We start from the raw sequence: 16545 nt of genomic DNA on the forward strand, positions 1-16545 counted from the left end.
TACTATGTAAGAGCTTTAAATGTTGACTTATGTGACCATTGAACCTTCAAAGTTCGAGACAACCTGCAAAGTTATCGCTGCCTTCACGTCATATTTGTTTGTATCGTTGACAACAATGTGGATATGCAAAGGATGAAAATATCACAAATATTTCCGCTCAAATAAAACGGTACTTGCACTTTTTTTGCATAGGGTCAATCGTTTTTGAGTCAGTGATATTTGCAATATTACTTCTCACGTAAACTTAATGAAAAATGTTAACGTCAAGAAAAGCTATATCCCAAACAGCATCGTTGCAGGTAATCTGAGAAAACCGAATTCTTCAATCCTAGTGTTGTATTGGTCTAAAGTTTTTGGTGACCATGTACAAATTACTTCCCCGGAGAAACGACACAATTTTCCAATTTTCTCGGCTGTCAAATATTGTCCTGTGAAATGTGAACTTACGACAAATAAAAGTTGCGTCGGTCATGTGTCTGCCTTAGTTATACATGGCGGAAATACTGAAGAAATGCAAACTTCACAAGAATACGACTCAATACCTTGTATATTTCATACCAACGAAAATCCTGTGTTTAACAAGGCAACTCCTAATGAAAAAATTATGGCTAAGTTTACATATACGGCTACTTATCGCTTGGATTCGGATTTTCCATGTCCTCAATTTATCCAGCCTAGTTTGTCCAAGGCTTTTCCTTTCGAGAAGAAAACAGGTTTTGTTGTAGCCATCTACAGTCATTGCGAAAATGTTCGCACTTTATAAATGCATAGGTTAATGAAGCATGTTCGTGTGGACTCGTATGGGAATTGTCTAAGAAATAAGCCAAGATTACCAGAAGGATTTGATAAAATACAACCACTTATTGGAAAATATAAATTTACATTGGTTTTTCAAAATTTCGACTGCGATTATTACATGACTGAGAAAATGTTCAATGCGTTATTGTCCGGGTCTGTTCTTGTATGGATGGGTACGAGCAAAATAGACGAAATTTTAAAATGGGGTAATCTAAGGAATGCTGTTATCATGGTACGGGACTTTAAATCTCCACGTATATTGGGTGATTACCTCACCTGGCTTGGTAACAACAAGAGAGCTTACAACAAATTTTTGAGGATCGTGACTAAAACACCACACGAGTACATACGAATACATACGAGTACATACTAGTGACATACGACTATATACTTGTCACAAATGAGAAGTAGCACAATTTCTTCAATAATACAATGATATTTGCATTCACTTTTGCTTGTATTTGTCTGGACTATGGGGCAACCATTTGATAGATTTAAATGCTGAAAAGGTATTTTATTCGCACATTCATTTGTATGTTTCAGTTGAATTTGGTGTCTGTTGTGCGCAATGTCTTAATCTATTAAACGGTTGAAATGTATCAACAACGGGAGTCTTGCGCTGGAGTTGCCATAAAGAACTCTCGTACAAAACATATCATACGTATTTTGTCCATGCGATTTGCCAGTAATTGAGCCCTTTTTGACACGCTTTCACCTAGAAAATACATATTTATGAAAGCGATTTAATATACAGCGTACAAATAATGCCTTGAAAACGTGCTATATGAAATAAATGTACATTATATATACTTGAATTAAATGACAGTTGCACTGTGTTACGTTTATGTGTCATCTTATGCGTACAATTTCTGATTATTTTTAATTTTTCAAAGTTCTAGCTGATGCAATTCAGTCTTTGAACTGCAAAATCAGTATCTTAAAGACTTAAGACATTGCGCACAACAGACACCAAATTCAACTGGAACATACAAATGAATGTGCGAATAAAATACCTTTTCAGCATTTAGATCCATCAAATGGTTGCCCCAGAGCTCAGACAAATACAAGGAAAAGTGAATGCAAATATCATTGTATTATTGAAGAAATTGTGCTACTTCTCATTTGTGACAAGTATATAGTCGTATGTCACTAGTATGTACTCGTATGTACTCATGTCAGTCGTATGTACTTGTATGTACTCGTATGTCACTTGTATGTCACAACGTGTGGTGTTTTAGTCACGATAATTTTTGAGTTGGAAATAAAAAGGGTTTGCATTTCCAAAGAACTACCTTAACTCCCCTATTGGACTGTGGTGGGAAGGCTGGCCCTTTATTGTCAGGTTTGCATGAGATTTTCAAACGAGAAGGGATTGAAGAGGCAGTTACCTGCGGATAGGTGTGATGGCAAACAAAGACGGACTCTTGAAAAATGGATTAGAGAGTAATGCCTTCTTTATCATAAGGTATTATAGAGGAAACTTGTGAATTAGTGAAGATTCAAAACACAAGCATGTCGTACTATATAGGCAATGCAATTATCAGTAGTCACTACAATCGTTCTTGCAGTTGCCTTCGCCTTAATGAAGGAGGTTCACATGATGAATAATACAAACCACCCGCTCTTGCAAGGGAGATTATGTCCAAGGGAGGTTATATTGGAATTAGTTTCGTTTGAAACTTGCTTGGGTATCATATCATGATTCCAACATTTGCAAACAACAATGATTTCTAATTAGCAGCAATTTTAAAAAACACTTGAGAAAAACGACGATTTTTTTGAGAGCAAACATGTTTCGACATTATCAGAATGCCATCTTCAGTGCAGAATGGTTAGTGTTAGGTAATATGATACGTAATATGATATAAATACATTAATTACAATGAATAGGATTATGATTCAGTTACTAAATATAAAATATTTACGAAAAAAAAGAAAAATAAGTATTAAGAACTTATAACAAAAATATTATTATAAAGTAAATATAGTGTTGTAGTGGTGAACTTGGATATTTAAATCGGGATTAGTTTTATTAATGTGTAGAGCTTCCTTGATTTTGAGTGAGAAAGTGGATTGATCAGTGTCGATGATTTTAAAACAGGAAGGTGAGAATTTGTTTTACATGAAGGAGAGGCTTGAAGATGTTTGTAGATAGTGGAGTTTTGTCTGTGTGAGTATGTTCCTTTATCCTGGTAGATAATTGGCGAGAAGTTTCACCAATATAGCGGGAATTACATCCCGCACATGAAAATTGATAAACTACCATAGATTTGGAAAGTTCGGGAAGTGGTCTTCAAACGAAAATAAAGATTTTATTTTAAAGGTGTGAAAATAAGTTTAACGTCAATGTCAGCAGTAGCGTTTAATGATTTGTGTGAGTTTGCGTGTGTGTGTCGTGAGTAATCACCTATGTAAGGTAGTTGGAAATAACGTTTATTGTCAGGTTGTTGTATATCGTGTTAGAAAGGTTGTGGATAGATGATTTGGCAAGCTTTTTGTTAAATTAAATAGCGTTGTATAGGTTGATGATGAACAGCGAAAGAATGTTGAGAGTGAATATTGTTTTCATCAGCAGCCGATATTCAACAGTTGCGCCAGCCAGTCGGCTGAAGTCGTTGGTTGTATCTGTTGCTAATGTTTTGCCATACTAAACATTTGTCGTAAAATAACAGCCGTAGTGATTTAAACACAGCCATTTGAATGTATTTGTTGGTAAAATTAAAAGGCGAGGCGTTCATGGTTTCAGTCAGTGGTATGTTGCAGTTAATGTCAAAAGAAATAAAATAATTTCATCATGTGGGAGTTGAAAAAGATATCGACAAACTAAAGAATTAAGAATCGAACATTAGAAGAATAGAGTCATTAATTTGAGTAATTAGATGAATTGATTGAAGAATAGGTTCGATATGTATAACATTGAAAATAAGTTTGGTTCTATGAAGTTTAGGCAAACCATGGCCGAGATGGTTTAACCTCTAGGCAGCATTTTCACGATTTTCGTTAACAGAGTTCTTTCACTTCATGCAGCAAACGTTGTAATCTCAGCTCACGGAAATTGTAGATCACGAAAGCGGTTTGAACTCAGACAAATTGTTTAATATAGTGAGCAAGAGTTAATGTATACCTGACGATCCATAATGACACACCATTGCCCTGGGTTTAAGAAAATGATTTGTCATTACGAATGTTCCTTAGAATGTTCATTGTTCTTAAACCTGACAAATGGTGTAGTCATTATGGATCGTCAGGTATACATTAACTCTTGCCTCACTATAATTAACAATTTATCTAAGTTCAAACCACTCGATCATGATCCTACAATTTCCCGTGAAGCAAAGTTACAACGACTGCTACGTAAGTTAAAGAAAAGAACTCTATTAACGAAAATCATTTCAAGAAATGTACCCTAGAGGTTCACAGCCAGCTCGATTATATGGTTTACCTAAACTTCATAAATTAAACAATATCAATGACATACCTCCTATCAGACCTATAAATTCTTCAATCAATTCGTATAACTATAAATTAGCCAAATACCTCAGCTCTTTACTCCAACCCCTAATACCTAATGACCATTCTGCTAAAGATTCTTTTAGTTTTGTCGATGATTTTTTATCTTTTAACACCAACGCTCCACATGACAAATTCTTTATTTCTTTTGACGTTGAAAGCCTTTTTACCAACATACCACTGACTGAAACCATAGACATTGCTATTGATTTAATTTTTACCAACAACCCTACATTCAAAATGAGCAGAACAGAACTAAAACTATTGTTTAAAATCACTACGGCCGAGACTCATTTTTTATTTAACGGTAAGTACTACGACCAAATTGACGGGGTAAGTATGGGCTCACCCTTGGCACCCATTCTAGCCAACATTTTCATGGGTTTTCACGAACGAAACTGGTTAAATAACTACAACAACAACAAACCTTTATTTTACCGCAGATACGTTGATGACATTTTTTGTATTTTTCATAACAAAGACGAAGCATTACTCTTTTACGAATACATCAACAAACAACATCCAAGCATAAACTTTACATACGAAACCGAACAAGACAATCAGTTACCCTTTCTGGACATCTTACTAACTAAATCACATGAAAACTGTATGACCTCTACGTACCACAAACCAACATATACAGGACTACTGACTAACTTTTTTAGTTTCACACCATTAAATTACAAAATTGGACTGATACGAACACTGACCGACAGAGCACGGAAACTTAACAACACAGATATCGGCTTTCAACGTGATCTAAAGAAACTAATATTCACTCTCCAACGTAATTCTTTTCCTTTTCATTTCATCAACAACACTATACAACACTATTTGGACAACAAGAAAAGCACTGACTCATCTAACTCCACAACTAACACTAACGATAACGATTTAAATATCCAAGTTCACCACTACAACACTATATTTACTTTACTAAGTTTAAATATAAACTATACCATTGAAATATGTTTTTGAATTTGCATAAGTTAATCTGGTGTCTTCTAGGTTCGCCATCCTACACTAGAAACTGTGATAAGCAGTGGAACTCGAGCTATTTTCTTTTATGAATGAAATTTGTTTGGTTCTGCTAAAAATACATTTTAGTCTGGTCCTGTCGAGTTCTCTACATGGCAGCATAACAGTAATATTGAACGAGTCCACGAACTATTTAAAGCGACAAATAATCCCAACTAACGAAAACAAGACTGAAATTCATTCATATCTCAACTAAAACATAACTAGTGAAAAACATGATACAAAGAAAGTTTTAATTGATTTGATATAAGAGCAAGATTTAAAGCACTAACCAAGGCAGTTCTTAAATAAGAGTGAAGCACCGAATGATATATTTGTAATGTCACTATAGTTTCAAGCTGTCATACTGTGTACATGTATTCGACATTAGCCTCATCATGACTTATCTATAGCGAAGACCTTGTGAAGACCAGTATGACATAATTGTATTCAAAATAAGAGCAAGACGCGTTCTTCACATTATATGACGATTTTATAGTAAGGCATGAAATATTTTCATTTAGTCGTTTTACTAGACGCTTTATGACTCACCGAAGTACCCATTGAGGAGAACAGAACAAAATGAAACTTCTTTACTTTCGAATTCAACGCTTCAGTTTACTAGAACATGATAACGTTTGTACTTCAGAAAAGCTAACGCCCCTTTGTCCTCGGATAATGAGATTATATATTGAACAGTGCACAGTATTTTCCGGTGTTACCAATCGAACATATACACTCGAGAGATTCCACTTAGGGAATGTGGTTTTGTGGCAACGAAGATAAACCATATACTTAGAGGTTTTCGTAAATAATTGTTGTAAAGTATTCGAAATATGTCATATTTACATACTTGGAGTTTTTGACGCTTTAGACGCACGTTAACTAAACTCCGGCTTTTAGCACGCTTCCATCGCTTCCATAACCCTCTCATTTAGATGCATGCATCCGAATAAACGACATGTGCTCTAGAATACGGATGAATTTACCTAAACTTTTGCTGTAGACTTCGTAGGACTTCAAAAGTTCTTTCCTTATTGATTTGTGCGACTGGGAAAGTAGTAATTTCTACTTAATTTTTCCAACATGTACAGCATTACACTTCATTGGTTCAATGTACAAACAAGTACCCCCAAAGTAACTCCAAGGTTGTGGACGTATCGCCTTGCACACGAGATTATTCAGTGAAGATATTTTTGCATGGAAACACACAATATAGAGAGGTTAAGATGTCTCTTATGCATTGATATGTTTTGTTGTTTTTTACCGAAGTACTTTTGCCCACTGTTAGCTTGTAGAGACCTTTGTAATTAACACCACTGCCATGTTATTCACAGTCGTTTGCAATTTAAAATAACAGCATGTGATTTATCCTTTTATGATAGTAAACTCCATAGATTACCGCAAGAGTTCAAGTTTCGTTTGTTACAAAAGATGTTGACTGCGAGAGCTCAGATCAGTGCAAACATCTTTTGCTTTTTTTTTATAAAATAACTATAATGCAAAACAGATAAATTTAAAACGCTTGTTTTAATTTTTCTCAAACATGTATTCACGATTGATTTGCATGTTCTCTTGGATTGATTTAATTGATTTAGCTCAAATCGGTTTGCACAGGCTAATGGAAACTCAGCTATAGACCAATCAGCGCACGCGTTTTATTGTGTTTATTTTATAATAATAAATCAATAATAGTACATACGTACATCTAGCTATTCATCTCTCTGCAATGCAAACTCGAAAATGGTTTATCGGGATTTTACTTAAATGTGTACCAACATGTCACAATTCAGTCTATAAGCACCGCCACTTGACTAATACTAAACGTCTAAAAACACACTTGGGGTCTTTTGGACGCTCAATTAGCTAACATTAAATATGTACCATTACATGCTAGATCACTAAGTTTGGAAAACTCAGAACTTGTTAAATCGGAACTTAAAAATGGTTGATAGTTTTAACTGTATCAAAAGGATGCTGGATTTCAATGATCATCATTTATTTAATCCCAAAATGCCTTACCCTGCTGAAATATAATTTTCTAAAAAACGAATACTGTTACATTGCATGGGCGTGGAAAAGTGGCTTTTCTGACTTCAAGCAAATTATATGTTCCATTTAACATGATTGCAATCGTTCAAGATAGTCGCTATTAAAGCATTAAACTGGATTTACTCACAGAGCATCTCCTTCTATCTCAGTATCGACCCTTTCACGTCGTTCTCCGTCAGTATTGTACTTTTTACGGAGGGAACGCAGTTAGGGGCGCAGTGCCTATTCCTGTAGGGGCGCAGCGCTCATTTGGTTCAGCAACTTTAGTTTAAGACCTAAAGGGCCTGGATTGTTGGGGGCGCCCCATCGGTCAAGGCCAAGCAGTCCCAAATTTAGCATATGTCATAAATTATTGAATACATACATCAATGAAAATCAATGCAAAATGCAAAAATCAATAAACATTGACACCAAAAATTTGCATAGCATTACCAAAATGCTGGCTACGATTGTCGCCGTAGTGATGTTATTGTTATTCTACGAACGATGAAGAATAACTACAGATTCAATTACATGTGTCGACATTTTCATAAAGCAAATTCATAAATTAGAAAGAAGTACAAGAAATACACGCAACGTGGAGATGCTGGAAAGTATTCAGCAATTTTAGACCAACTGCAGTGGCGATTCATGACCATCCTAGAAGCGATCCTCAGTTTCCTCACAAATTTGGCAATCGAACTTAGCATGTGTTTATTAAAGATAATACTTTAGTTCTGCAATTTTGCTAACGAAAAGTAGCTTCGTAGGCATAAGCATCAAATCTGTTCCCTTGTTACTTCAATCAGGGGCGGATCCAGCTTCTGGGCTGACCGTAGCCCTGTGCCGTAGCGAGCGCCTTCGGCGCAAGCCAACCCTAGGGGGTCTGGGGCATGCTCTCCAGAAAATTTTGAAATCTAGACTCTCGGAAAAGCGAATTTCGGCATTTTCAATGTAGAATACAACAATATTTTAGTTATAATCTCATCTAAAAAATTCTAATATCGCCATTTTTTAATTCTGTTCGGATAGAAAAATAAAATTTTACTTACCTTGTGGTGTCTGATGTAAAATCAACGCAGTTTCCGTACCTTTCTGTAATCACAGGATTGTTGCCGCAGGAGTGAGAGAAAGATGAGGCATGTTATTTTGCAGTGAATAACCAAAGGACAGTTCGCTCCAAAAATAATTTCCCATCTTTGCTGTCCCATCAAATGCTCTTTTCGAAAAGCAACAAGAATATCAAATGGTAAACATTTTCACAGAATTACAATTCTGTGAAAATGTTTTACCACAATGTTGACATTGATAAGGTTTCTCTCCTGTATGTATTCTAACGTGTTTATTCAGGTCATCTTTCTGTGAAAATGTTTTACCACAATGTTCACATTTATAAGGTTTCTCTCCTGTATGTATAATACCATGACGTTTTAAGTGACCAAGCTGTGTAAATCTTTTACCACAATTTTCACATTGGTAAGGTTTGTCTCCAGTATGTATAATACCATGACGTTTTAAGTGACCAAGCTGTGTAAATCTTTTACCACAATGTTCACATTTGTAAGGCTTCTCCAGTTTGAACACTCACATGTCGTTTTAATCGTGTATTTTTTCCGCATTCATTTTTCATGTGAGCATTTAGATAGTCTTCACTACTGTACTTTCGACCACAACGTGGACATTCCCAGGGATTCGTACAAACAAGCATTGGACATCGTTTTAAATGATTCTCTAAATAATCGGGATAAGTATACATCCTTCCACAGTGTCTACAGCTGTGACCTCCAACTAAAAAGAAAAGTTAGAATTAGATCACAAGATAAAGAACTGAATGATTATACATAACTAAGGCACTTTGCATACGTAAACTGACTAACCTTCAAACTGATGATTGTCATTATCTTCCTCATCAAACAACGATATTCCCAACTGTTCAGCATACTCATCTCCATACCAAACAAGGAATTCTTTATCGGCTTCAATCTCTTTATAAACTCGGTAGTAAATTTCTCCATTATATTGATATGCAATTATATTTTGTTCTTCTTCAAATCTTGCACAATTCACAAATCTCATCCAATTACCTTGAGCAAGGTCCTTACCATCAATACAATATACAACCTTTCCTCCTTGTACAATCTGTAAACACGGACAGATAAATAATTATGACAAAGCATGTATGTTTAATATCTGCATGGTGAAAGCAGAACAGGCAGAAAATATTTTAATAAAAAGAAATTATTCCTTTATTTAAATATGTTCACCTCCCACATATACGCAGGATCTCTTCCATCCTCTGCGTCTTTAAGCGAAAGTACCTCTCCTCTGTATGGTCCAAAACGAGTGTTAATTTTAACTTTTTTCTTTGTAAAAACACCCCTGCCTGCGTTGGGGATTGTAGAGGTATTTATGTACAAATCTTTTGGAAGTGTCTTCGTAGCATTTGATGTTCCCTTCCATTGATGTACTTCAAAGAAATGAAATTTGTTCGAAAAACGTTCTCCATCGTTAAGACAACTGCATTGTTCACAATTTTAAAGCAAATATCAAATCACAGTAATGAACTGATGTTTAAATATTCATGACTGTACACTAACAAAAGTAAAGTACTTACAAATGTTAAGATCATCATCAGGTACATCTTCGTCTGTATAAATCTTTATGGATGACTTTCTTAATGATCGTCTTAAAGAAGTCTTTTTCAGAGCTTTGCAGTTATATTTGATGGACTTTCTTTTAATGATGGATTTAGTTTTTTTGTCATTTACATCGTTGACCTTGGGTTTTGATGTTGACGAATTACCGATTGTTTTAGAAGAAACCTGTAAAACGTTTGATTGAAATTTATCCAAAAAATGTGAAAATGTTTACTTAGCGCTCATCCTTTCCTTTCATCCATTTTCTAAAACATACCTGTTTGTTTGCAAATTTCTTCATGACTTCAGTTTTTAATGTTGTTTTAAAAACTATAAATTAAAGTTAAACTATAGTTATTATGTCCTAATAATTATAATATAAATAAGAGCTTGCAAGCGTTGGTTCGGCATTCGGCAAAACAGACGTTGTTAGACGTACAAAAGTGATAAGTTAGAAGTCGTATCGCAGGAGGCGATAGCGTTGGAATAAGTTTCAAGTTTAAAGATTGACGGTTGGCCGTAATCTCAACGTTTCAATAACAAATTTGTGTCGCAAAGAACCAATGTTTGGAACTCCGTATCACAAATCGTTCACAAACCACTGTAAATATCCTATCAAGTGTTAAATACAATTGTCAAAATACAGTCCCATCGTTCGAGTGAAGTCTCGAGAGCAGTGAACCAGCACTTCGTACAGGTTGTGCTAAAGTATACATAAGATTTGTACTTTTCAAAAATTTATGCGGGCAGGAAATTTAGACAAAAAAGTAGTTGCTAATTTAGATTATAAGTAACTATGCAAACTGGGCTTTAAAATGGTACTATGACGAAAATTTTGCCTTTCGTTTTTTCATAGATTAATAGTGTATGTAAAAATCTCTTCCGGCAAAATTTTAGCGCAGTGTATTTCATGCTGCTCGAGTTACGTAGCAATAAAACTTGAACTTTAAGAGCCGCCATTAAAATGCGCCATATTTGAATTTTCAAGAAGGAAGGTGCTTGTGACGTCATAGTCTTAACTCGCGGCTGTTTACAATATAACACTATATACGAATAGAGATTTAAAAGCTTGTATAACTCAATTTTTTTAACATGCCTTCAACACGCTGTGTCGTGCAAGATTGCAGTAATAAGTCTAATAGAAGTACAGGCATTTCATTACATAAAAGCCCGAACGACGAGTCTTTGAGAAGAATTTGGGTTAAATTTGTTCAGACGAAGCGCGCAAACTTTAATCCGAGTTCGCGCAAAATTCGATTTATGATTTGTTCGAATCACATCTCGGATGATTGCTTTGAGCGTTTATTCCATTTGGGTGGTATGACTAGACGGCTCAAACCTGGTGTCGTACCTACTATTTGGAAGAAATCAAACACCAACAACGTCAAGAGAGCGGCGTCAGGTTAGCACAAGTTGCAATTATTATATACTTACACATATTGCAGATGATAAATTTTCACAATTTGAGAGAACCAATAATACACCCAAGCAAACTTTTAATATATAATATACATTTATGCTAAGGTTTTAAAGGAAATACAAAATGAAGTGTCTGTATCATGCGATGACCTTTGGTCTTTAAGCCTGGGCCACACTATCGTCTATATTGACGAAAACGAAAACGAAACGAAAATTCGTGCACGAAAAGCATGCCAGACACGACGAAAAATTTCAAGCATGTTTGCAAAGCCAAAACATTATTGGCCAATAAGCAAGCGGCATTTTTGACGGATTAGAAACAATGGCGATCTCTAAAAGAAAAAGATTACTTCTTCTTAAGAAAAAGTTACTGCTAAAATGTTTAAAAAGTAATGGAAATGAATGATTTGATATAAAAAGTTTGTCGGCGGACTATCAATAATACTCACTATCCCACGCCAAGTCCGTAATTTTCTTAAATTTATCTAAAACATCTTGCTAGTGATTTCTTTTCTTGTTCCTCGAGTCCTTATAATCCGGGTGACTTTTATCATACAAAATTGGTTTTTCTCGCATCAGATTCATCAAAACCTCTTGCCACTCCGCCATGTTTGAGAACAAAGTCTGATATTATCAAGATATTTTTAGCCAATAGTATGCGTTTTCGTTGACGAAAAAGGTCAAAAGTTCAACTCTTCTAATGTGAACGAAAACGAAATTTTCGTCGAGTTTTCGTTCAAAATTTTCGTTGCGGAAGTTTTCGTTCTAATTTTCGTCGATATGGACGATAGTGTGGCCTAGGCTTAAAACCTGACGAAGCTGCTTGAAGAACAAATTCGTTCAGGCAAACTTCGTTAAAGCCGTGGTGATCCAAAATGCATTTCATTTCATCGATTTCGAACTGATACATTTTACCACGGCATTGCTCTATTTCCATGCAGCATCGGCACTCTTGAGGGTTGACAACAAGATCCAACGAACAATGGCCACAATCGCACCTTTAATATTGGCCAAATTGTATATTTCCATAAAGTTATAATAGCTAACGGCAGACGATTCAGATCAAAGTAACACACTAAGAATGACATCTTACCATGAAGTAACATCAACACGGGCATCAAAACGATCTTGCAGCATGTCTTCAACCCGCCGTTCTTCTGCGACTGTAGCTTCGTACTCAGCAATTTCATCGGGCGAAGCAAGCCGTTCAATATTATCGACAAATGGCAAATTTCCGAATTAGATTCGTTCAAATTTGCCTTCACAAATTCCGATGAAGAAATCGATGCGTTTGTCGCGATCGAAGACTCAGAGAGCAGGCTAGATCTCGATGAATTTGACATTTTTTTGCTCTATTTATGTATTACTTTGTATACTTTCCAATGTGCGCTTCTTGCCGTGTTAAAACTATGCCGTCACAAACTTTGCTGATTGCAAATACTCAAAATGGCCGATTTTAATGGCGGACATGAAAATTAGACATTTCAAATGTTCATAACTCCCTCGTTATATTATTATTTTTGCTTACATTTTACGAAAGCAATAATTGATATGTGTTTAAGCTATCGAATGCTAAAATCGATGATTTTTTAATGTTAAGTTTTCGTCATAGAACCACTTTAACGACAGTATTATAACACTAAACGCACAGAAAAAAACAAAAGATCAACAAATGTTTTAGTGACGACAACTCAAAAACTACGATTCAAGGTTGTAGAACTTACTGTAGAAATTAAACGACTGAAAGTTTCATAGATTCAGAAAATAAATCGACAAGTCAAGGCCAACTGAACAATTATATCGTTTCAATGATAAGTTTGATAAAAGGCTATATAGCTCAAACTAAGCAAAAACGCGGCGAAATTGATAAAACATGTTTTAATTGAAATACAAAGAAAAAGAGACCTTACTTTCTACTTTCGGTAACTCCTCCAAGATCTTGTTTCCAAATAATGGCAACAAAGATTCGACATGCTTTTATATAATAGATACACGAGTAATTAAAAAAGTCAATATTTACTTTATACTTGATACTTTCATTTGTGAGACGGGGAGTTGAAGTTTCAGACGTTTTCGTGACTTTTATAGAATATTTCTTCTTTAATAGCAATCAACGTCTTTCGCTTTGACAAAAAACATACAGGAGCTGTCAACAGCGTAAGATAAAACTTAGTAAAGATAAAACTTAATAATTATATCATTTTTTAAGTTGGCAAAAATAAGATCTATTTTCTGGTTTATCCTTACTTGCATGCACATCTAAGAATTAGTAAAGTATTTTTCATGATGAATTGCGTTATGTTTCAGCTTAGTCGAAAAAAAATTGGCAATACTTCTTCTTAGAAACGCCCCAGTTTCAAACATCTCAACTTTTTTTATCTTAAGTTGTGTATAGGCAAGAATAGTTTTGCTAAATATCAGTTAATTCGAATAGATTCCATCACAAAGAACTTGTAGAGCAATAGCGCCAAAAGGCACGATAAAACTTTGCTAATTAAGCTCAGATATGATATCTATAATGTGGGTGACTAGCGGGCATTAGGCGACCAGCCAAATTGTTATTTTACTTAAAATCAAAAGAATCATGATTTTTCGCGCACGTGAAATACTACAAAGAGTTAAATTTTCAACTTACACCACCCAAAATTTAAGATTTTAAAACTTTCCTAGTTTTTTCTAAAAATAATAGAAGTTCTTCATATTTTATAAGGAATTAACAGCTGGGAGGTGAAATTCGACATATTAGGCTATTATGAACATGACCTTGTAAAAGTTCATGTGGCGTTTATAGAATATTTTCTTTGTAGACACATTACAGTTATCGGATACGAAAATTGTTATTTGACTTTGACAAACAGCTAAATAATTACATATTTTTACTTTAATTGCGTTGATAAGATAGAACTAGGAATTAAGATTTAAGAATATCACCTGTCATGATAAAACAATGTAACACTTGAAAAGTTAAGGCGGTGTTGTGTTTCATTGTTCAATTCTGGGTATTTTGAAAATGGAGCATAATTGAGCAATCCGAAGAGGAAATTAGTTTGTTGGGAGGGGATCAAAGTTAAGTAAGATGCAAGTGACATTTTATAAACATATATTTCAATGTGTTTGGAAGTATTGCATGCAATTTTTACATAATAACGAGTCACAATGTTTCTTGCAACGTATTTTACGAACGTGAAATTTAATTTTGCTTGTATTTTTCTGGACTGTTGCAACCATTGATGGATTTAAATACTGAAAAGGTATTTTATTCGCGCATCCATTTGTATGTTTCAGTTAAATTTGGTGTCAGTTGTGCGCAATGTCTTAATCTATTAAACGGTTTAATGTTTGTCATTATTTAAAATTTTCTGATGAGGAACAGGGCTAATTTTGAAAATATATAAGCAAATAAAATAATGGTAAGCAAACAATATTTGCTTTTAATACATAGGTTAAAACGTTTTCAAAGGCAGTATTGAGAAATGTCTTCGACGAGGAACGGGGCATCTCATTACTAAGATATAATGTAATTTATATTTCCACTTTTTTATATACCATTCCCAAATTTTTTTTTTTTAAACGTTTGTTTGTTAAGAGATTTGATAGTAGACACCAATGTTCGATAGACTAGTGAAAAGCAGGCAATAGCGAGATGTTTTTGACATTATGCAGATACATAACATAGAAAATGTAAACAACAAAGTTGTAGTGGTTGTGTTGGCAAAACCTTGTTATGGTGTTGTGTTTTGATACCCAACATTTTGAGTTCCAACCCATTTTTGTCAGATTATATCAATCATACTGGTATTTTGTAATTGTCAATCATAAAAAAGCAAATCCTTACGTACTCATCGAGTGCCTATTTCTTACAAATTATCATTGTATAAAGAATGTTTCAATGATACATCCTGTATAATTATTAAAAGGAAAATTTAAAATGTTATAAGCACATTAAACAAACAATTGTCGAATGCGTCAGCAACCAAACTGGTGAAACGGTAAATGAATTGAAGAAATAAAATATTTTATTAACATGAAAGTTGTTTAAAAGTCACTATTTGTTATTCGGCTTATTTTGATATCTACGTTGCATGCTTCGTTGTTTGTCCCTCTATGCTTAATTAATCTTTTGCTTGCATTTATGTGTCTGTTGATATCGAAAATAATGAGTTACAATGAAACAATGTTAGTGATCCAAAAACAAAAGAATATTTTATGAATAATAGAAATGACATTGTTTAGTATATCTAAAGAAATTAAGTCAATTGAACAAAAAAATATTTCTTGTGATCATTTATGTACATTTATACCTGTATTAGATGGCAATCCTTGACAGAATAGCGAAACGGTGATCCATTACGATCCATTATAAATTACTGAAACTCCAAAACCCTTTAGATTTGTGCTATAAAAATATGAATGTTTAAATAACAAAGTTTAACATGGCCAAAAATCACTGAAATTATAAACAAACGATAACAACAGACAATGCAAACTTTGTATTGATTGATAGTATCTATATTATATATTTACGTAAAAAAATGTATTAATAAATAATAAAAACAAATACATAAATGAATATATAATATAGATACAATTAATCAATACAAAGTTTGCGGGGCACGGTCTGTTACAATGGAATGGGGCGAGTTATCGTTTCTTTATATGATTTAAGTGATTTTTTGGGCCGCCTTTGGTTTAACCTCACAAAGTTAAACCTCTAACAAATGTGCTTTGCCAAGAAAATGCTCTAGTGAAAGATGTGAAATCACTATTTCATCAAGATTTCAACGATGATAATATACCATCAACGTTTGATGGTTATATTCTTTACCTCTGACTGACCATAACTTTCTTCAATTGTTTATTGAAAGTCTCTTAATGTCATTCCATATTCCATATTTGTTTTTAACTTCTCTAGTTTAAACATGACAGGACAATCCAGTGATATACAGCTCAGTTGTTCATCTCTAGCTCCACAACACTGAAAACATATCTACAATATGAAAAAAAATTAAATGTCATGAAAAAGACAAACCATAATTATTAGGTTATTTATTATGCATACCTCTTTAAGATGACTGCATTTTCTTTCCCAGTTCCCACTCCACTTGCCAGAATAAAGACAGACTTTTGAGGGTTG

The 16545-nt window shown here is 34.2% G+C and overlaps 1 long non-coding RNA gene across 2 annotated transcripts; it reads right to left on the reverse strand.

Annotated features, from left to right (window-relative positions):
* Nucleotides 1–13274: 13274 nt before the first annotated feature.
* On the reverse strand, nucleotides 13275–16507 carry LOC124458444. 2 transcript variants are annotated; one of them, XR_006953185.1, is made up of 4 exons: nucleotides 16471–16507; nucleotides 16237–16398; nucleotides 15713–15807; nucleotides 13275–13557 (listed from the first exon to the last, which is right to left on the reverse strand). It is a non-coding gene; the product is annotated as an uncharacterized LOC124458444 (long non-coding RNA). The 2 variants fall into 2 exon arrangements; XR_006953184.1 differs by lacking the exon at nucleotides 13275–13557 and having other exon boundaries at nucleotides 15179–15807.
* Between the last annotated feature and the right edge of the window lie 38 nt (nucleotides 16508–16545).

Source organism: Xenia sp. Carnegie-2017, unplaced genomic scaffold, assembly GCF_021976095.1.
Source record: "Xenia sp. Carnegie-2017 unplaced genomic scaffold, XeniaSp_v1 HiC_scaffold_6, whole genome shotgun sequence".
NCBI lineage: Eukaryota > Metazoa > Cnidaria > Anthozoa > Malacalcyonacea > Xeniidae > Xenia > Xenia sp. Carnegie-2017.